At 41.9% G+C, this 21,562-nt stretch overlaps 1 protein-coding gene across 2 annotated transcripts in view; it reads right to left on the bottom strand.

Annotated features, from left to right (window-relative positions):
* Positions 1-18,271, bottom strand: part of DRD2 (dopamine receptor D2) — a 33,330-nt gene extending 15,059 nt beyond the window's left edge. For both annotated transcript variants that reach the window (XR_009962819.1, XM_062608647.1), the window contains exon 1: positions 16,925-18,271. The gene's annotated coding sequence lies outside the window, so the exon portion shown is untranslated. The remainder of the gene's footprint in view (positions 1-16,924) is intronic.
* Between the last annotated feature and the right edge of the window lie 3,291 nt (positions 18,272-21,562).

Raw genomic sequence — 21,562 nt, 5'->3', positions numbered from 1 at the left:
GAAACATTGGCGTGTTATCAGCATTATTCTCATATGAAATTCAAAACATAACACAGTACCAGCTACTATGAAGGAAATCAACTATATCCCAGCTGAAACCAGGACAGTTCACAACTGGCAGCAACAAAACTGTTTGTCTTTCTGGCAAGATCTAGAAGATGAAATATGTATTAAGCAAGGAAGTCAAGTTTGCTCTATCATACAGAGATAGATGTACCAGACCGTTCACTGGGAAACAGAGGGGTAAAAGACTCCAGCAGAAATTCATACCTACAGCTTGCCTTTGTTTGAATAGCATCCTGGGTGTGCCCTCTGATTTTCTTAGTTCTTTGCAAGATCAGAGATGGCCTGAATCAGAGCAAATGTCTATTTTTCCTCTCAGAAATAGCAAAAGTAACACTCTTTTTTGTTTTTCCTGTGCTTGCAAACACCCTCAGGCATAAAACAGTTACGGGACTGACCTGAGCTAGCATCAGCATCTAGCAGATGCTGTGATGCATGTCATTGCAGCATCTGTTTTCTGCATGGTAAAGATTGGTGGCCTTTGGAGCTCATCTGGGTTTGGCTGCCAAAACATGCAGTCAGCCTTTTCTTCTCCATAAAGCAAAGTGAATTTCCCTAAGGTTTTGTCCCAGGCATAATGTATTTAAGATGAAGTTTGAAGTTCAGCCTGGAGCAGGATGGTACAGGTAGGAGCAGGAGCTGAGGGATGATGCCTGAGCAGTGGCTGAGTTGCACCTCCCCTGGGCAGGCAGCATGCAGTGTGGAATGCAGGCAGCTAGCAGCACTGACGTGATGTGGGGAGGTTGCTGGTTCAGCATGCTTTCGGGGGACAAGGTTTGCCATGGACCTAGACACAGTCACACTGCTCGGCTTGGCACCCCTAGCTGCCAGAACACCTCAGTGACTGAACTCTATGTAAACCTAACAGGAAAACAACAGCAAAAGCCATCAGCTACAGTATCCTGATAAGAGATGTTTCCACAGCAGCCTCAGAACAGTCTCCTCCTCACTTTCCCAAGGTATTTCTTGCACGCAGTTCTTGCCAGATTGCCTGTTTCCTTCTAATTGCTGCTACCCAGATGTACCCATCAGGTTACAGAAAGTCTTGCCTAGGACTGTGTGAGAAAGGTGTTTAGAGACAGATTTGCTCTAAAGGTGTTTCTGTTTCACAGAAATCAATGTCCAAGGGAAATCTGCACAGTACAGTGCCTCCCTGAATATTGTCATTTTCCTCTGAAATTCTGGAATCAATGGGCCACAGGAAAGCTGTCAAGCTGACATCTTTTCTGTCCTGAAGATGCTTCTTAATGCTGTTTACCAGGCTCCACTGAGAATGTGATTGAGGCATTCTAATCAAGGGGAATAACATGTTTTTTTGGAGTAGGGACATGGTGGAAGAAAAAGAGAAGGGGAAAGTGTGCTTGAGGAGCTGTTTCATTTCCCTGTTCGGGAGAACTGTGCAAAGACAAGCAGCTTCTGGCATAGTTTCTCTGTCTTTTGTCCAGAATTGATAATCTGTGGTGTGAATTCCTGGTCATGGTTCAACAGGAGATCAAGGAATGCGTGTGACAACTAGCAGTAAGAACCTCTTCCCATCCAGTTCTACACTGGGGACAGTTCACTGCAGACATTGGGCAGGTGGAGGATTTTGGAAAATCTCCTAAACCCTGTTTTGACCTGAGAACAATGGTAGCCACTGCCCCTGCTAATGCTGATGAAAGATCCTGGGCACCTTGGCATCTGACACTCCAGGATCAGCCAGTACGCTGAACTCAAGAAGCAAAGTACTCACGGCTTTAAATAAACCTGACTCCCCCAGGCACTGCGTAGTACACGCAAGTACAGCAGGGATTTGACAGTCAAGACTGATGAGGTCCTGGCAATAAATATATTTGGAGCAGTTTTCAGCACTTACTGTATCTATTCAGAAGACAGGGCTGGGCAAACTTAACTTTCATAGAATCATAGAACTTTCTACATTCCTTGCCTTTTCTTAGTGGTAGGTATGTCTCCAGCAGTAAGTAGATTACACAAGCAGTAGACTTGTACCTCTGTACCTAGAGACAAACATCCTGACAAGGCTGGGATTGGGGGGGGGGGGTGTGTGTGAATTCTAACGTCAGCACTGTGCAGCCTTGGTATCTATCAACAGTTCTTTGCATCCTCTCCTTTTTAAAGCCTCTTGGAAAGCTTTGTCCTCTCCTGTCTTCCTATATGGCTCCCTGTTCTTCAGATCCTTTGTTATTCTAAATACAAGTGCAAGGCATTTTAACCACAGTTATTGCTCACTTCTGATTCAGAAACATTGCTGCTTTTCACTTGGTCTTGCATAATATCTAATTAGATCTTCCTACTAGAAAGTGTGCATATGTCCCCCTGGAGTGTGTTATAAAGCACCTAATCTAAGCACTTCCTCCTGTAATGCTCAGAAGTGCATACCCCTATTAGCATGGGGGGTTTGTATATAATACACTCCTGCCACATAGGCTTTTGAGTCACTGACTAACCATTCTTGCTGATGCCACAATATTTTCTATTCACAGCACTTTACTTCTCAATAATTGCATTGTTCAGAGCTCTAATTCTGTAATGTGAATCACCACCTTCCTAACAACAGCACAGGGACAGAGGGTGAAAAGAACCACAGCAGCCTAAGCATCTTTCCTTGGAACACAGAGAGAGTTTACTTCTTTTGGGAGCAAGTGACAGGACACTATTATTGCAATAGCCTTGTAACTCAAGAACTGCAAAGCCAAGACCTGGCTTTAATGCAGATGCTCTGATGCTTTTGACATAAATAAGTCACCTGATTTCTCAGTTCTCCATTTCTGATATTAGTGCATTAACCATCCCCCTTTCCCTATGATGCCATGGATTTTCATCTGAGTTTGAAATCGCATTGCAGGGGGGAGAGGGAAGCAGTTTGTCTTTTTCCCAAAGCACTTGTCCATTATCCCTGGGTACAGTGCTGATGAAGCAAAACATTTCCCAGGACTGCTAGAGGATATGCAGAAGTGGCAGAAAGGGAACAGTATGTTACTGCCCTCCCTATTGAAAAGCAGCGCACACATTTGTCTGGACAATTTGGAGAAGGATGTTCCATGGCTGAATTACACTGGGAATTGACTGCCTACTCCTTTCACGTCCTTTGAAAATCTCACCCTTAATTAAAGGCTTGTCAAGGTTTTTTGCAAGTCCTAATGGAAGGGAAGATTTCAGTGATATCTTCCCTAGAGGTGGAGAAATATACATTTAACTTGCTTTAGCATGTCCTTCTCCTAATAAAAAGCAGATTCCATTTTTAAAAAGACCTTCTCTTTATTCAAGACCTACAGCTTGTCATAAGGTTTTGTCATAGGAAAATTACTTGGAATTTTCCAGTTTTAACATTTTCTCATTCCAATATGTGAAGCAATCAAAGCTAATAACTTCTGCAAGGAAAAGTTGTAGCGGTGGGTGTTTGTTTCACAAATAAGCTTTTTAGGATCTATACCGATTTCAAACCCATTAATGTATTTCATGTCGGGGGGGGGGGAAGGAGAAAATAACTGTCAGAAGTTTAGTTAAATCACACTCAAACCCTATTTCAGAATACATTTTGTGAATAAGTTTTGAAAATTCAGGACCATTTTTCCCTAGGGCTAGGTTTCCAAGACTCGTAGCATGGGCTTTTATAAACCATCACAGCAGCCACTAGAGCATGTGGTCTCACTGCCAGCTCTCCTCAAAGGAGACTTGACAAATGCACAGTCATCTCAAACATAGAAGGGCAGTTTACATCACAAATCACTGGTTTTACTTCCAGACAGGACACAGGGATAAATAGTGTCCTCTGGCAATAATCTCCCTCCAGAAACCCCATCACTCCTTCTATCCACCTGTAATTCAGAAGAGAGATCTGACTCCTGCTGCCGGGCTGCTGAAGTGGAGCCGCTGATTCCTATTACTCTTTAAGAATATGTGGGCACAGGGCAAGCTTTTATCTTCACGGCATTTGGCAGATTAAGACTTTTGCAAGCTGGAGCTATGCCAAACGCAGCCCACTTGCACAGTTCTCAGCTTGGTGGAAAGGATGGGCAGAAAAAGATTGTTTAACAATCATTTCAGACTGTACGTGCCTTCAGTTTTGGACATTCAACCAGAAATACCACACAGCTCTTGATTTTAAGAAGAATTCATTTATTGAGGACAAAGACCCATTCCAAAATCTTACATTGGGCTCATTTGAAAACAGATTGAGGAAACAATCTGATCTTGCACTGCAGGTTTTAATGAAACCTGTAGCAGCTGCAGGTAAGATTGTGGATTAATGGCATAGGTATTGCATATTGCTTCACTCCTGTGTTCTCACACAGAGGTGACCGCTGTCAGAGACAGATCTTCTGACTAGAAAAGCAGAGCTTCTGATTAAGTATTGCAATACCATAGAGCTAATATTGTTCTGTACAAAAGCCCTTTTCCTTACTTCTTTTATATGTATCCTAATGCCATATCTCTCTGACTAGATCTGAGCCTCTGACTAATCTAATAAATCCCCAGCCTTATGATACTGGTGATCCATATTCTTTTATAATGTGTTACGTGTTAGAGATCATCCCCAGTGTCTGTAAATAGCCCTTCATCAGTAGCAGAGCTGATTGCGTTGTTTTTGAGGAATTGACAAGGTTGAATCTCTCCACTCCCCGTCCCGAGCAGTTATGTACAGAAGCATCTGAAATCTGAACAAAACATTTACTTTAAAGTGCTGGTTAAATTGTGGCAAATGTTTAAGGATTTTTAAAAATTATTGAATTAATTTGACAATTTTAAAATTATTTTGATTTCTCTCTTTCACGTTCACCGTACATTTTGGTGATGAGCATTTGAAGGGTATAACTTCATTAGATTGTAGAATTAGATTGTGTTAATTCCTTAGCTGAATAAAGCTTTTTTCACCCTCCAGCCAGGCTTCCTGTGATTCTGCAGCACCTAGCACCAGGATATTTTATCTCTGAGTCCTTCAGTCATACTTTATTAAAAGTAAATAATAATAATTCAGATTGAGGAGATCAAATGTTTGCCTTCTACTTATGTCATCTAACATTCATTTAACATCTGCTCTTTTCATTGCCACTCCTATCACTAAGCTTGCTTGCAAAAATGTTTGCCAAAAGAAGTGAATTCCAGAGGAAAGAAGAGTTCTTTTTTGCCTTCCTTTACCTCTTTCTTTCCCTTCCCTTTTCTTAGATTTTGTAGGTGTTTGCCCCAAACCATCTATGACTAACATTTGCCATGAAATCCCTTATAATAGATTCTTTGTAGAAGATTTGATGAAGATGTGTCAATCGGCACAACATTCATGTGACTCCTTGCTCTAAGTGCCACTCGCCTGTACTTGAAACTTGAAGAAAACATTAGTTAAATTATTGTCCTGTCCCTCATGGTGAGTGAATACAAATACAGGCTACGATCAGCAGAGGGGAGGCGAGCAGGAGCTGGGTATTCCTCCCGTACAGATCAGCCAGTGCTTCTCAAATTTCAAATCCTAATGATCATTAATCATTTAATCCCTGACCTAAATCAGCTCCATTGTTCAGCTTAAATCCTGACTTCCAACACCCACCTCTGTCATCTTTGCAAGCAAAATATGAGTAGAAGAAGAACATGTCTCTAGTTCTGGGCCTATCCTTTCACATCTCCTCCCACAGAGTGGACATTCAGCCATAGAGGAATTGGGCAGGATCATCATCATTTGTAAATCAGTGTCTGTTATCCTGACCCTAGTGCTGGAAAGAACCTGGAGAGTCCTGTGGCTGCTGCTCTGCACCATGGCCATTTCATGACAAGTGCTTGTCTGAACTTGTTGATCTAAACCTCTGGAATGTCTTCCAGATATGGAGAACAGTTCATTACCTTTTATATGTGCAGTATGTATATCCCCTCCAGTCTGTGTTTCTATTCTAATGCTGTTGCATCATTGTGTCCCCTTTTTGTTCAGTTTAATCCATCCATGGAGGCAGAAATTTGCTATGCAGCAGATCTATTTTGCTGTTACTTGTGATAGAAAAAGCTCACGTTCTTGGGAGAATTATTGCTCCTAGGCATCATTTTCTTCCCAATTGAAGTTTTGCCATGATTTCAAAAGAATTTGGCCCTTAGGCTGTGTAGCAGGGTTAGGATCTGTATTTGGATTTCAAGCAGATATGTGAGAGAGCGCCTCATGCAATGTTTCATATAAAACTCACCTAAGAATGCCAGGGAGCAAAATGAAACAAAATTAAATTATATAACAAAAAGTAAAATAAAATTAAAAGTGTCAGTTTTACAGAGTGTGAGCTTACAGAGCGTTACATTGGTATCCCTGATAGGACCCATTTCCTGGTGTCATTCACATATCAGAGGCTGGGGAAACTCACAGGCATGTCCATCTGTGATGATGATGCAGTGACTCCTCACACCCCTCTTCCCTCGGGGGCACCTGAAGACAGCCACCCCCTTTGAACATACAACAGGAAAGCAGACTAACAAGGACCCTGGCATCTTTTCTCCCAGCTTTTTTGGCTGAGCAATTGAAAGATGCAATGTGACAAGCAGTGTCATATGTGATCAGATAACTCTATACGTGTCGAAGTCGCCCCTGCCTCACTCCCTGTCAAATCCCTCATTGGGATCATGAGAATCAAGCCCTCCTTTTTGCTCCTGCTATAGCAATCCAGCATCTGCGCTCTCAGCACCCCACGCTCAGCTTTCTTCACAGCTGTGCCCTGATGTGCCCTTCATGGAGACAGAGGGGAGGAAGAGAAACTGACCTTTATCCTGCCAGTGTTTGAGAACAGGATTTTCAATAAGAAAGGGAGTGTTCATTCTTACTTACTTTTACTTGTTGAAGCTCCTTAACCTTCTACCAGCCTGTGGCTCCGGTTGCTACCGGTACCCTTCACCAGCTAAGTGATTTACAGGGTTTTTATCTGGTTTCCTAAAGAAAGATGCTCACCTGGTTACACTGTGGGAGGGAAGAGGTTGTTGTCTATGCATTTGGGGGTGTATTTTAATCTGCCTGATGCCTGGCTGGTGTCAAATAAGCTTCTTGAGAGCAGTTTTGTGAAATCTGACAGTGGAAGAAGAAGGTGGCCATCTTGTTGTGCCTCTTCAAAGACCTCAGATGCTCTCTATGGTGTTTTGTTTCCACCATGTGTGGTGCAATTTGTTTTCCAGATGAATGCATGGATATTTTGCCTTGTCCTAAGCTAAGATGTTAGAAAAGTGGTTTAAGATTTTATCTGTCTGGTTTGTGTTTACGAGAAGACCCTAAACTGATCTTTTCCCATAGGCCTTCATTAAAATTCAGGCAAGCTCATTCAAAAGTCTAACCACAGCACACGTGTGGATCACAGCTTAATAAAAGATTGGTCTCTCAGTCTCCAGCCTGTTGCTGGAGTTGCTCAGGTCATGGCTTTGCTCTGATTCTTCAGTGGAGGAGCAGGACCTGTTAATCTGATAGGTGGTAGGAAGCTTGAAAAGACATCTAGTTTCTCTCCATGAAACATGACTTGTTGCTAGCATCACTGATAAATACCTAGCTAGGGGAAAGGTTATTCAGAGTTTCGGTGCTCAAGAGATGTTCCATATTTGGAATTATTTGAGTCATTTTAGTTTCAAAATTGCAGAAAAGTCTGCTTGGTCAGAGGAGAGAGCTGTTATAAGTGGGAGCAGGTTACAGGACTCCTTACTACACTGGCTACCTCTTACAAGAGGCCAGCACAGACTAGCTGCTCATATTTGGGCTACTTTGGACTAGTAGCCTGTGTAAATTCTACCATGGCCTTTGATGCATGAGCACTGCATTCAATTTTAAGCACAGATGGGGCTCTGGGAGGATGCTGCAAATCTCAAGGCAAGGAATGAGTGAAACACTGCTGTTGTTTCAAGGGTTTCAGTGGAGTGGAGCCACTGTTGTGAGGCCAGCCGAAAACCAGGGCCTTCACCTGTGTTTCTGTAGCTCTGTCTTGGCCCTGGGGTTGCTGTGCACACACAACTCTTGTTAAGTTTTACTTGTTGACTTTTAACACTGTCAGTGGAAGTTTCAGCCTGCTGTAAGGTATTAGTAAACAGGAGACTTTAGTGCACAAGACTCAGCTCTTTTGCCCTGTAAGTTTACAAACTAAACCCACAAAATGAGCAACAGGAGAGGGCAAGAAAGCCAATGTAGTTACTGCTGCTATTACATTGCAATAAACCTCAGGCCCCTTGGGAAAGCCTCCAGCTTCCCTCTGTGCAAACACAAGCTGCAGCTCGGCTTGCCTGCAGAATTCATCAGCCCCAGCTTCCAGACTCAACACCTGTGACCTGCAGCCCAATAACCCTCCAGATTGACTGCCTGAGGTTCCAAGTGGAAGCGGTGAACAGAGTATGTGTGAGTACTGTTTGCACTGACAGCTCCTTCAGTAGGATTTATCAGGGCTGAGTTGTCAGGTGTAGCCAGAAAAAGCTTCCAACTGTGAAAGCTGTGAAGTACAACCTCTGGCTGGTGGGATCCACTTCTTGCAGTGTGCACTTCTTGCACCTACCACAGCGAATACTTCATTTTATCTGAGGCTTTTAAGTGCAGCTACTGCATGCAACGTCCATAATAAATCCAATTCATAAATCCAGTAATCTGGACCTGATCCAGTTATGAATTCCGTATTATTTCCATATTCCTTTAATCCACAAAGTTATTAACAGAGCTCCAGAAAGTCATGAATATTTTTGCCCCATTTGGCAGGGAGCAGATAGTCTTTCAGATGAATCGTTACATGGCCATTAATGTTTTTAATTATGGAGTGCTAAGTACAAGTTATTATGAAAGTTAAGGCAGGGCTAAAGCCAGTGCTATTTTCAGTGGCTGTTTAATTCATCAGCAATACAAATAAGGGGGCACAGAGAACTAAAGGCAAAATGTGCACGAACTGAACACAGGTCTCCTTACTTGCTGAAAGTTAAACAGGCACAGAAGTCAAAGAAAAATCTCCAGCAGGCACTGGCCTTTGTCTTCTGAAAGGGCATTGTAACAGCACAGAGAAGAAATGTTCTCTGTTTTGTCCTCATCTCGCAGAAACAGGTCCCCTTCTTGAGCCTTCTTGGTTCTCTTCAGGGAAAAAAAAAACTCAAAATGATGTGATTTGCTGTGTAGTGATGGGTTGCTGTTGTTGCCTATGACTTTAATTTTTCACTCACATCAAAATCAGACACGTTCTTAGTGTTCAAGGTGTTGTCACACTTGACATATGAAGGATGTCTTCAGAATAATATCTTTGGGGCAGACACTGAGTGATGATGGAAATGTCCAAGTTATTGAACTATCTCCTTCATGTGTTTAGTAATTGCTTTACTTTAGCATTTCCTTTGCATGTTCTTTTTATTCTTTTAGTAAAGTATGCTTACTGTGTCTACAAACAGTGTCTCTTATCCTAAGGTTTTGTGGGTATGATTCTGAGGCCTTCTGAGTCAGAAATTCTACAGTAAACTGAATGGCAGAATGTAGCCCCAAAGGACCTTAACTTTAATATTATCCCTTCTTGTTGCTCTCTGTTACAGCTGTAATTTCCTCATTGATTCTCCCTTCACAGTGAAAGGAGAAAAAAGTCTGCAGATAAATAAAAATAGCACTTGGGAAGGACAATAAAGGAAACTGCAAAGAAATCATATGTAGACAAACATCCTCCTACAGAATGAATAATTGCACATCATCATTGCATGGTTTCTCCTTTTATTAGTAAAATATCTTTCAAAGAAAATGTATATACTTGTACTCTAGAAAGAATATTTGGACTTTACTGGTGGTGTGGAACAAGGGAATGGTAAAGTGCCAGTGACACATATAGTTAATTTCTAGGAACACTAACTTCTGTCAGGAGCTCTGAACCCAGAACTTCTGCAGCTACACAAAATGTGTTTGCGAAGAAACTATTGAATTTGTATTGGAGGGAGGAAGAAAGAAAACTCATGAGAAAAGCAGTCAATTTCTGCAAAACAGTGATTCATTTCAGCTTTTGGTGGAAATGGTTTTGGCCATGAAGTTTTCAGCTAGCCCTGGTTCTTACAGCTCTCCAGAACCAATGCTATGACTGGGGGTATGAGAGTAAGATGTGTTAGAAGAGTGCTGTCTCTTCCCAGCAAATTTGCTCTATGTGCATGCTTTCTTTTGCAACAAGCATGGTGAAATTTTGCTGGTTTTCTCTGATCATACTCAAAAGATGTCTATGCACTCATTTTATCACAGTCATTGTGATTGTCAGGGTGATGCCTTGCCCTGCAAAGTAGTCCCCAGTTCCTCCAATTGTCTCAAATTTTAAATATACTGCACGAAGCCACAGACTCTTTTAGGACACAAGGGGCCAGGACAGATCTGGAAAAGATTTTATGTGACAGAAACAAGCAACTTTTGTGCCAGCTTTACACAGCTGTGTATTGCTTAGTTTATTTAAGCCAGTGAGTTATGTGCTGCTAGTTCAGTACCCAATCTTGTGTCTCAGAGAGCCAGAGCCTGATCCCAGGTGTCCCTCTGAGTACGCCTGCCTTGAAATTTAAATGCATGAGCTTACTCTCATATGACCCATGCTCCAAAATATCTATAGGCAGAACTCCAATGCCCACTACTAATTAACAGATGGGAAGGAAGCCCTGTAGTTATTAATAGATATTCTCAGCTCAGCTTCTTCAAAGTGCAGTGCACACACTTTGAGCTGTAGCCAGGCTAACAGCCAGCGATGTGGGTAGAAACTGCGTGTGACCAAATGTGATGATATTTACTGTCAGCCCTTGTTTTTGGTCTGGAATAGATCCACTCTCAGAGATCCATTCTCCCTGGCAACTTTACCTCTAGCAGTTGCCCCAGTGCTACCCTTGGAAGAACTAAAGCCTACTTTACAACCAGTTTCAAAATCTGAGGAAAAGACTGCTCTTTTAGTCTGGTTTTATAGAGAGGAAAGCAGTGAAAACTTGAAGTTGGCTGGTACGTTTGTGTGCAGTTGTAAATTGATAATACCGTAATGTTTTATAGTAGCTGTAATGCTTTAATAGCTTCCTGTTATGCTGACAAACGTCTGAAGTCCCCACTCATGGATCCTGACCAACTTAAGATAAGCACTCTACAAATGAAACCAAACCAATAATAAGGACATGTAGGAATCTTTACTAGCATGGAGATTCTGATGTTGACTTTCTGATTCCCTAGTTAGTAACATAAACAAACCTTCTAATTCTTACTGTTAGTTTGCCATTAAGAAAGAGCAAACAAGGAGTTTACATATGCCCAGCCAGTTCACTCAGCATCATGGTGCACTGAAGCATTCCTGTACAACTACAAGCACATTTTTAAAGCATCCATAACCTCATGGGAATGATAAATGATTCATGTACCTGGACCAGGGTGATTCTTGCTGTTTAATGATATGTGTAGCAGGGGTGGGGAGGTGTTTCTATTTTTAATGGTTTTTAAATTAGTGAGATCTTTCTAATTGTAACTTTTCAAGCGGGGATGACTAAAAATCAACGGCTAAATCTGTGTGTAGTTGTCTAAAAGAAAGCAGGCTAGCTGGAGGCACCCAGCTCTTTCTGATGTGGGAGGGTGTTTGATTTCCAAGCATGTAACTCGAGGCTGTAACTCAAAGGTATTCTTGCCTGGAGTGGTCACCAGATAAAACACATTGAAAGGCTAGAAACCTATCTTCAGTAATCCCCTAGGTAATCACATTTTTCTTGACTATTGGACAAATATGTAAAAGCTTGAAATACACAGATATAGGGGTAACTGGAGGTCAGAAGAGTGCCTGTTACAGACAGGATCCTAATCTGCTAAAACTCCGAATTGCCTGAGATGTCTAAATAGCGCGTGGGATGAAGATTCAGTTTAGACAAGTAATTTGCAAGGTGTAATATATTAGGTAATAGATGTAACCTTTCTGATATATTGCTTCAGCTGCAGCATTCAGGGGAGCATGATTCAAAAACCTGAGATGTTGGTGAAGAGTTCATTTTTCTACAAAGCTGCAAATTACACAGAGCATTCTCAATAGTGTTGATTTTGCTGATACATCCCCAGCGTTAGCAGTTGGCAACCTGAAGCAATGAACGAAGTCAAATACATGTATTTATCGACTAAGGAGTGTGTTTCCAGCTCCTGGGACATTTCAGACAGAAACAGCTGAGGCTACCGAGTCTGAAATTTGGGATAAATAATGGAACATGTACAGAAAGGGTGATACAAATCAAAATGAATGTTAATTGCAAAGGCTGCACAATCGCAGTGGATTTCACTTACTTCAGCAGGACTGGATTGCACTCTGATTAGCTTTCCCCAGACAGCAATACACAGGTTCAGTATGTTTATTTAGCTCCATTAGAAATCTGAAGTGTGGACGTCACTGTGATCATCCAGGCCTACCTACAGGGCTTAACGTTGTTCTATTATTGACTGATTTTATTGCTCCTTACAGTCTCTCTCTTTTTCTTCAGTGCTACATAACACATAAGGCTGAATTTACATTTTCTGAATGGACTAATCATGGCTCTCTGCTTTGATAAAGAATGTGCAGCCTCCCACATAACCACATGGAAACCAACAGGGAAGAGTAAACCAGAAATAAACCCGTTCTAGGGGGTTGAGAGAAAAATACCCACCAGGATAATTGGGAGGTATGTACAGAGAAGAAGCAACTGAACACATAGTCACATCTTACAAAAAAATGATAATGCTAAAAATATCCAGATGAAGGACAGCAAGAGAAAACATGATTGAAGTGGAACAATTGGTAGAGGAGTTAATACTCATTAGCAATCATTTTAGGTTGAATATAGGTTGGTTTTGTAACAGCAGAAGGAATGATGCTTTTGACAGGACTTAAACAATTGCCTCTCCCTTTCCCAAAGAATCTAGTTAGCAACACCCTGGCACAAATTGATCGGTCTCGCATGCTCCTGAAGAGTTAACCAAAACAAATGTAGCTACTGAAAGTTTTTGTTTGTAAAACATAGTGAAGTTAGATCCCAAACAAACATTTCAAAATCTTCCTCCCTGTATTCCAAACCATAATATGTTTTAGCATTTAGCCTACTGGTATGTTCTCCTGTAGCCTTAAAAAAAAATAACCCTGCGAAGTCGAAGTTCAACCAGTGTAATATCTTTTCTCCAATGGTAACCAAAAGCTTGGGCAAGAGTGTAAGAATGGAGCAAGTATACATGATGTTTTGGCAAGAATTGTCACATCATCCAACTCTTTGCATCTCAGATATTTACCGAGCCAGTGTGTTTTCTGTGCATTTCTTAAGGATCAGTGGACTTCGTTTCCTTGGAACTGAGATTGCTTAGTGTCCCCTTGAACCTAGGTCAAGAAGGCTTAGGAACAGTTAGCATCCAGGCATCCTGTGGCAAAAAGCTTTACAGCTAAATTACTTGCTCTGTGAACACACTCCCTGTCCTGTATCTCCTGGAATCGAAGTATCAGCTATGGGCATGTGAGAAAGCAGATGCTCATTTCCAGATTTCCTAAGTGTTCAGAAGAAATTTGTGCACACAGGGTGAAATTGAAAAAGACTCATAATGGAAGTATTGTAAAGTTCATGAGCCAAAGCCATCCTGTTCATATGTGAAGAGCTACCAATACTTGTGCATTTGAAGCTAAGTATTTTTTGAAGCTCCTTGTTTTGTCAGAGAGATTTTTATGTAACATTTGTTAAAGAATATTGCTGATGAGGAAAAGGGTATGTCTGGCACAAGGCTGTTAAAGATCAGCAAGCAAACGCTTTGTAGAAATAGAGCATAGGGCTTAGAAGTTCATTTCCCATCCTCTTTCACACACTGGACATAACAAGGTCTGAAGTTTTCTGCGTAATGTGAAATTCCGCTTTCTTCTGGAGGCAGATGGATTTTTGTTTCTATCACATATTCCCTGCAGTTTCAGAGGTAGCTTCAGAAGATAACTGCATATAATACCCTGGGTGCCAAGAATGAGAAAGCCTAAGGCTAAGTCAGTTTATACCTGGTCCTCAAGCTTTTTACAGTCACAGGACAATGTCTGTTACATAGAGCAGACCCTTATCTGCCAATAGGATTAAAATGACCCATTTGGCAGCAAGGGCTTTTAAAATATGGCAGTGGCTAGTGATTTATAGGGTTTTATCCAGTGATGAGCACAGCAGGTAATCATACATTCTGCAAAAGCAGTTCTCTATGGCACTTTGAGATGCATCAAAACACAAGCATTATAAACTCAAATTTGAATTCCAAAGTTTAAGTAAACAGAGGATGGGAGGGTGGAGATTTCCTGATTTAATACAAAGGACAGATTTTAGAAGAACACACGGGTAATCATACCTTATGTGCTAGGCCTTTCTGCTTCATTGCGGGGGCATGTCTTAGTCAGTCATCCTCACTGGTCCCTGCCATTGTTCAGACCTTTCAACCTAGCTACAGAATGCTGCTGTTCTGTGCCAGCTGCATTTCCCATCACGTTTGTAACTTGTGTTATTAACTGACCAATGTCCTGAGCCTGTGCTTACAGTAGTAATTGCCTAACTTGGGGGAGTACAAGGAAGAATACAGTGAACCAACACTGAAGTGCCATTAAAGGAAAAGCTGAGTATTTTTCCCAGGCAGGTGTCTTATACTTCAGCAAAGCTGGAAAAGATTAAAGTGCAATCTTTGTGCTTGCTGCCCTGCATACAAGCAGTGCATGCAGAGTTAGTGGATGGCAAGCTGTGATTCCTTTGTGAGAGGAGTGCATATACATAAATCACCTCTGCTTTGCAGACTTATGTGAATGTAACCTACTCACTTCAGTGGGCTTCATGATGACTTGGTATTGGGCTGTGGGAGTAGTATCAGGATAAGCATGATGGATGCTATGTGACCACTTAGCTAATCTAAATTATGACCTAGCCTCTCACGCAGAGGGTGAAAGTGACACAGAAGGAAACATCAAGGGAAAAGGAAGCCATTTGGTTCTGGGTATGATGGATATTAGCTACAATATAACCTATACTATTAACTCAGTTTGCCTGGCTTCTGAGGGTTCACTTGCTTCTCTCTAAAGGCTGAAACATGAACTTTTTCTTTCTAAATATTCTAGTATACCAAACTGAAGCTCTTTTTTGCACACATGAATCCAATTCATGTGTGCCCATGGAAGTTATATTTAAATGTATGGCAGATTTTACACAGGGATTTATGTACACATGCACTGCATGAAGTACATTTAGGTGGCATTTTGTGATACGTGACACACCATGCAAGGCAATTGACTTAATAAATGTCAGATAACTGCTCTATAGCTGTCATTGGAAATACTAAGGAAAAAGGCAGAACCCAAACACACATCTTTGTAATTCTGCTGATACTGTTATTCCTCCTGATGTTACCAGTTCAAAGGGCCAGATGAGGAGAAGTCTGCCCTTCTCTTTCTTTCTCTCTCCATCAAATTTGCCTGTCGTGCCATACAGTGTCTATGTACGCAAAAGATTATCACACGGTACATAAATTAGTGGAAAGTACTTTTACAAAACCTCCGTTCAGAAGTATGGGAAGTAAAGAGTAAAGGCTTTTAGTGTAACAGAATTTCTGTAGTATGAAAACAAAGTTGAAAGGAAAAATAGTAATAAAAACTACAGAGACAGTTCTCTTTACACTTCTTTGATGGACTTAGCAATATTGTCAATAGACTATTTTTTCTAGACTGCTACAAGCAGTTAATGGACTTAAGCACAAGATTATAAGTTCTTAAGACCATTGTGTGGTTAAAGAAGAACAATTACATGAAACACTGAATGTCTAAGAGATATAGCCCACACTATTTTGCAGTGAATTGCATGTGTAACCTATTTGACTAGTTATAGTATAATCTTTTGGCTGGTTATTTATAAACCAGCCAAGTTATTTTTCTTTTATTACTTCGAACTCTACTTGAAGAACAGTGATTCATTCTCCACATGCTGTTAGTTCTACGGCTTCATGCTTTGCATGTGGGCAAGTCAGGCTGAGAGAGAATCGAGAATTAACACGTGAGGATGTGTTATCTGTACAGAAACCACCTACAGTCAACAAGTTCGTAAAGAAATTTCAGCACCAAATAGGACCCAACACAATCCTAGTGTCTGCTCCCCTGCCCTAAATGCCCAGTTTCCCTTGATTTCAAAAAGGCAGATGAAACTTATAACTGAAGGGCAATGGGAAAATATTAAGGTACAAACAGGAAAAATACCTGTTTGTATCTTAATACAAGAAACAGACTTCCTTCATGCCACAAAGGTTACTTTAAACCTTGCACAAAAGCTACTTGCAACGTCCACAGGGGTATTTCTGAATGATTCCTTTCCAGGGCTTCTTCAAGCCCCCAGTGGGAACGCCTGTTCAAGAGCAGTGCTGAGAAGGAAATTTTAAGGGACACAGGCTTTGCCTTATGTAAAAGAATGAGTGAAGAGAAAAAATAGTAGTTTCTCTCAACCAAATTGACTGAACAAGCTTATTCTTTGGGGAAATTGAATGTACCTACATTATATCGTATCTACACATCCTCCTCCTACTGTTTTCCCTGTCACTCTATTTCCATTGTGTCTGTGTGAGAGCAATGTTAAGCATCAAACTTCTAAAAATGATCCTAGCTTCCTAGCAACTTTAAATGCCTCTTTAGCATTTAATAACAAATTTGTATTGGTTTGTAGGTAGTGTTTTAGAAGAAAAAAACCAAGACACTGCATTTTTTAATTAGAAAACTCACTTTCTCCTGCCCTGTCTCAGAACAGAACAGCTTAAGGGATCATTTGGGATAATGGCAAATATTTTCTTTTTCTGCTGCCCTTATTTACACTGCAGTGGTGAATACAGCAGCTGCTATTGTCTCTGTTCCCTTACCGGGAGATTCAAAACATTTGTATTTCCAGAAGGAAAGTATCAACACATATGTCTTACCTTCAAGCCATATGAATCTCTCGAGCAGAGGTGGCAGTACTTTGTGACAAATATATCCAAAACACCACAACTCTCCACCGTGGCTCTCCTCGAGCTCTCCCCAGCTTTTGAGCAGACTTTTCGGTATTCAGTATTCACGGACCAGCAGAGGAGCAAAAATTGAAAGAAGGAAAAAATCACCTGCCTGACCCCTGCAAACCGGGACTCCTGCAGCAGAAACTTGCTGTGGTTAACCCCAAACTGAGCTAGCAACTGCTAGAACTTCAGGAGCTCAGGGAGTGTATTAGCTTCCTGGGAAGAGGCGATTTTGGAGCAAAGCTCTCCGGCAGTAGTAATTCGCTGTCCATTTCCCTCAGCACATCGCTGTCTGGAAAAGCAGCAGCTCCGTCTCCATTTCCCAGAGCCCAGATTTGGCTAGCTGGTAATACAGAGCCGCCCCTTCCTCCTACGACGAGAGCCCAACAACCTGTTTCCACTACAATTCCCCTCGCTAGCCGCGGGGTGCGAGCTCCCGCAGCGCTTCCCTTTCTGCCTCGCCTGCTGGGGGGGGGGGCAAAGTTTCCTCCCCCGAATCCCACCGGCTCACACGGGGGAGATGGCGATGGGCGGCTCCTCCGCCCCGGGGTTGCGGGACCGCGGTCCTCCGGCGGGCGGGGGGTGGCGGCACTTAAGCACCGGGGACCGGACAGCGCCGGAGCGGGGAGCCCGGGGGTGGCCGCTCCCGCCGCAGCCCCGGAGACAGGGATAGCAGCGGACCCGCCCCGAGGAAACCCCGCTGAAATTAAGCCTTTCCCAGCCCGGCTGCCCTGCCCTGCGCACCGGCTTCGCTGGGGATGCTGGGCAGCCCCCGGGGACGTGGGCAGGCGGCCCGCAGCCCCTGCACGCACTCCCAGGTGAGTGCCGGTTGTGTCCTGCAGGGGCTTACGGAAGGGGCAACCTCAGGGCTGCGAGGTTACTCGCTGCCCCTGCATATGCCCAGGTCCGTGCATAGCTGTCGAGTTTCACACGAAAGGCAGGGAATGACCCTCCAGTACGGATAGCATAGAAGAGGAAGGCAGAAATTTCCGAGTAAGGAAACTGACTGTAGTTATTATTTGTACTGTAAACAGCTTGTACACTTTCTCTGTAAATAAGGGGGTCTATGCCAAAGAGGGACGTCACCCACCTGCATTCTTTCCCTGCAGAAAAGTCCCACCACACTACGCTCATGTGTGTTTGCTAACCATCCAGGCTAAAATTCTCAGCAGTGCTCCTGGATTAAATGTTCTCTGTAATGGTAAATAGCTCTCTTTGCAATTCAAATAGCAAGAGAAAGCATTTCCTGCACGGATAATGGAAGTGTAGCTCCTGTTGCAATATTTTGGTATCTTCTTCTAGTTCACTGTCTTTAACATTACCTGACTTGCAAAGCATTAGGAGTCCATTCGAAGGGTGTTTCCTAAGAAAGCTTTATTTTTTTTTCCAGAAGTGGCTCAGTTCTCTTTTCTGAATGTTGCTTTTCATGGCACCAAATGACACTGGACAAAAAGAAAACAGAATGAGACCGGTGTCTGTGGTTAGGTTTTAAACAGATTTTATTTCTGGAGGATTTTCTACAAAGGAGTGGATCTAGAATACTGCTTTCAACCTTTTCTGACTGTGGAAGCCTAAACATTTTACAGCAGAGCTACTGAGCCCTTTAGGATACTGCATACACAAACTGCTGTGAAATGCACATACACTTGTCTTTCTGAGTCATCTTTAGTGTTAATGTCAAACCAAATTCTCTTGAACTTCCCAAGTGTTACTGAAATAGTTTTCTTTTTATCTAAGTAATGTTCCATTGGGAATTTTGCAGTACCAGGGAGGCCAAATGAATAGACCTGACACCTTCAGCACAGAACACAGGAACAGTCATGGGAATTGCTGTAATATTGCTGTTACCTGGATGCATTCCTCTGAAGTGCTGAAGTGTTACTCAGGGCCAGTGTATGAAGTATTAGACATTATTGTTCTGGTATATCTAGCACACTGATTTCTCCTTGAAGGCAAGACAGGGAAGTTCTAGTACATATGATATTATGCTTGCCTCGAAGTAAATATACGTATTTAATGGACGGACAAGACTTTTCTGAGATGTTTATGCTTGCTTTCAGGCCAGGAAGAATCTTGTCCTCTCTTAGCTTCTGTGGGCTTACAGTTGTGACACAAGTATGCTTTCCATCCAGTTACCTATATGAAAACCAACTACAATCCAAGTCAGAAAAACAGTAACTTAGTAATTAATAACTGGGTAAGCTATTTCATGGATGAGATCTGAGTCTCACTGCCTCTTTGCCATCTGCATAGGCTTTTTGATTTACAGTGAAGATGTGCTTTCCTGCTTGTGAAAGTCATATTGCTATTACCACATTTTCAATCCTACTAAGTCAAGCAGCTTTTATTCTGTTTGCTAGAATACTACAGATTAAGGCAATGGCTGGTCTGATGGAAGATGGGGTTACATGTCACATCTCTTGCCTGTGCTAGGAATGCACCTAGTCTGTTAGTCTGTAATGTGAAAAACACATCCTCAGCTGATGAAAACTGCAAGAGACTTTAATCAGGCTATGAGCTGTCCCTATGAAGCTTAAAGGGAGATTCACTTCCCTCGAATTTTGTATCAAGAATTTCAATAAATGCCCTAGAGTTAGATGAATCATGGGAGAGAATAAAGCATAATAACAAGAAAAACTGACATATAACAGCCCCCAACCCTGAATCTGAAGCCAAAATAAAATGAAAATTCAAACCCACAAGTATAACCTTATGAGAAGCAAGGTTTTGTTTTGTTTTATTTCTTTTTCCTAGTGTATTTCTAGTTTGTGATTTCTCACTGAGGAAGCTCCGTGACTAGCTCTTTGGTTAGAGGTTGTTCAACAGCAGCTCTCTTCAAGTACTGAAGAGTTGTTGCTGGTTAATATGGAGTAGACACACAACTCCTAGGACATAGCTCTTCTGATTTAAGGTACAGAAAAACTTGAATATGGTTCCTGGGGCAAATATCAGGAGTGTTCTGCAGTATTTTCTCAACAAGTGTTCTCTCTTTTTGCTGTTTTAAGAGAAAACTTAGTCATCTGAACAGCACTGAAGTGGAATAAGACAAGATGCCTACTGCACTGCACCATGGCACTGAAAATGTAAAGTGGCAGTGAAATATCAGTCATCAAGATCCTCACACTAAGACAGCTTATTAATTTACTGTTCTATCACATGCTGCTGGTGTGGAAAGCAGAATGATCTACTAATAAAGTGTAAAAATGAAGAGCTGCATCAGAAGTACCTCACCTGACAGGCTCTGAGGTTCTGGCCTGATAGTTTCTGAAGTAATTTCTGTACTCTGTTTTTATTTCTAATCTAACAGAACATATTGCAATATGAAGGAGTAACTTGGAAGACAGATTTTCCTGTGGTGCAAACTAACAGTAAACTTTGTTATTTACTCAATTCAGAATACTAACAGCCTATTAAATGCAGGTCACTGGTGGGCTTGGCTTGGTCTTGTATTGCTGCAAATTCCAATGAATTGTGTCCCTCCAGATGAGATAATGTCCCTGCCATCTTCAGATCCCTGAGAGTGGATAGAAAGAGGCACCCTTAGTTGGCCTTCTTTGATGTCTGCTGGCATGGAGCCTGTGTGGATTAGGCAGCTGTGTAGTATGTCCTGCTTCACCCAGCTGCTGTGATCCTTGAAGTGGTGTGATTGCTAAATACCTGTTGCAGTCTCTGTGCATTTGAGCTGAGATCCAATCTAGTCATGCAACACTGGAAATGACTGAATCAGTTCAATTTAAAAAATCAATAGTCTTTTGCGTGAAATTTCTTCAGAAGATAAGATGGATATTGATATCTCTCTGGAAAGGAAATGAATGCTCATCTTCTTACGTCCTTTCCAAAGATGGGCCAGGAGAATGCTTCTTTCCCCCTTGCATTAAGGAGTCAATTGTGAGTTCAAAATATTTTTTCCAAACGCAAGGCACCAACAAGTTCTAGTATTAGAAAGAAGATTGGACAAAGGGAGCTCTGACTTGCCTCTACAACTACCACTTCTTCACTGTGGGAACCTGAGCAAGTTTATGCCTTTTATGCCTTTAGACTTAGCCTGAAGTTAGGACAAAGTTTCTGGATTACCATGGGCTTGGAATTTACATATTAATCAGCATCTCACATGCTCAACCAAGATTCATCCCATCTGCATTCTCTGCCTGTTTCAGTGGATAGTCTGTCGTCTTGCAGACAAATTTACTGTTAAATACTTGATCTGCACATGACTTAAAGTGCCGTATGTGCCAGCATTGAGTAGCCTGAGACAGTCAACCACAGATGGCCAAATCTGACCCTGCTGTCTTAACCCAAGGCCTCTGAAATTCTGAAACACTGTGTAAGAGCAGGTATGGTGAATCCATTGCCACTCATCTCTCTGTCATGGATTTCCTTTTTGTAGCATGAGAATAATGAAACACATACATTTACCTTAATGCACGGGGTAGTTTGAAGAATTTCCTAACTTTGTTATTAAAAATATATTAAAATACCTCTGAATCTAGAAGATCACTATACAACTTCTGTTGTTCCTCTTCTAATTATAGAATCATAGAATAGTTAGGGCTGGAAAGGACC

The sequence above is a fragment of the Pezoporus occidentalis genome, unplaced genomic scaffold, assembly GCF_034315485.1.
Source record: "Pezoporus occidentalis ecotype Australia unplaced genomic scaffold, CSIRO_AGI_Poc_V1 ctg130, whole genome shotgun sequence".
Classification (NCBI taxonomy): domain Eukaryota; kingdom Metazoa; phylum Chordata; class Aves; order Psittaciformes; family Psittacidae; genus Pezoporus; species Pezoporus occidentalis.
The sequence above is the reverse complement of the archived record's forward strand: the minus strand, read 5'-3'. Positions and strand labels throughout refer to the sequence as shown.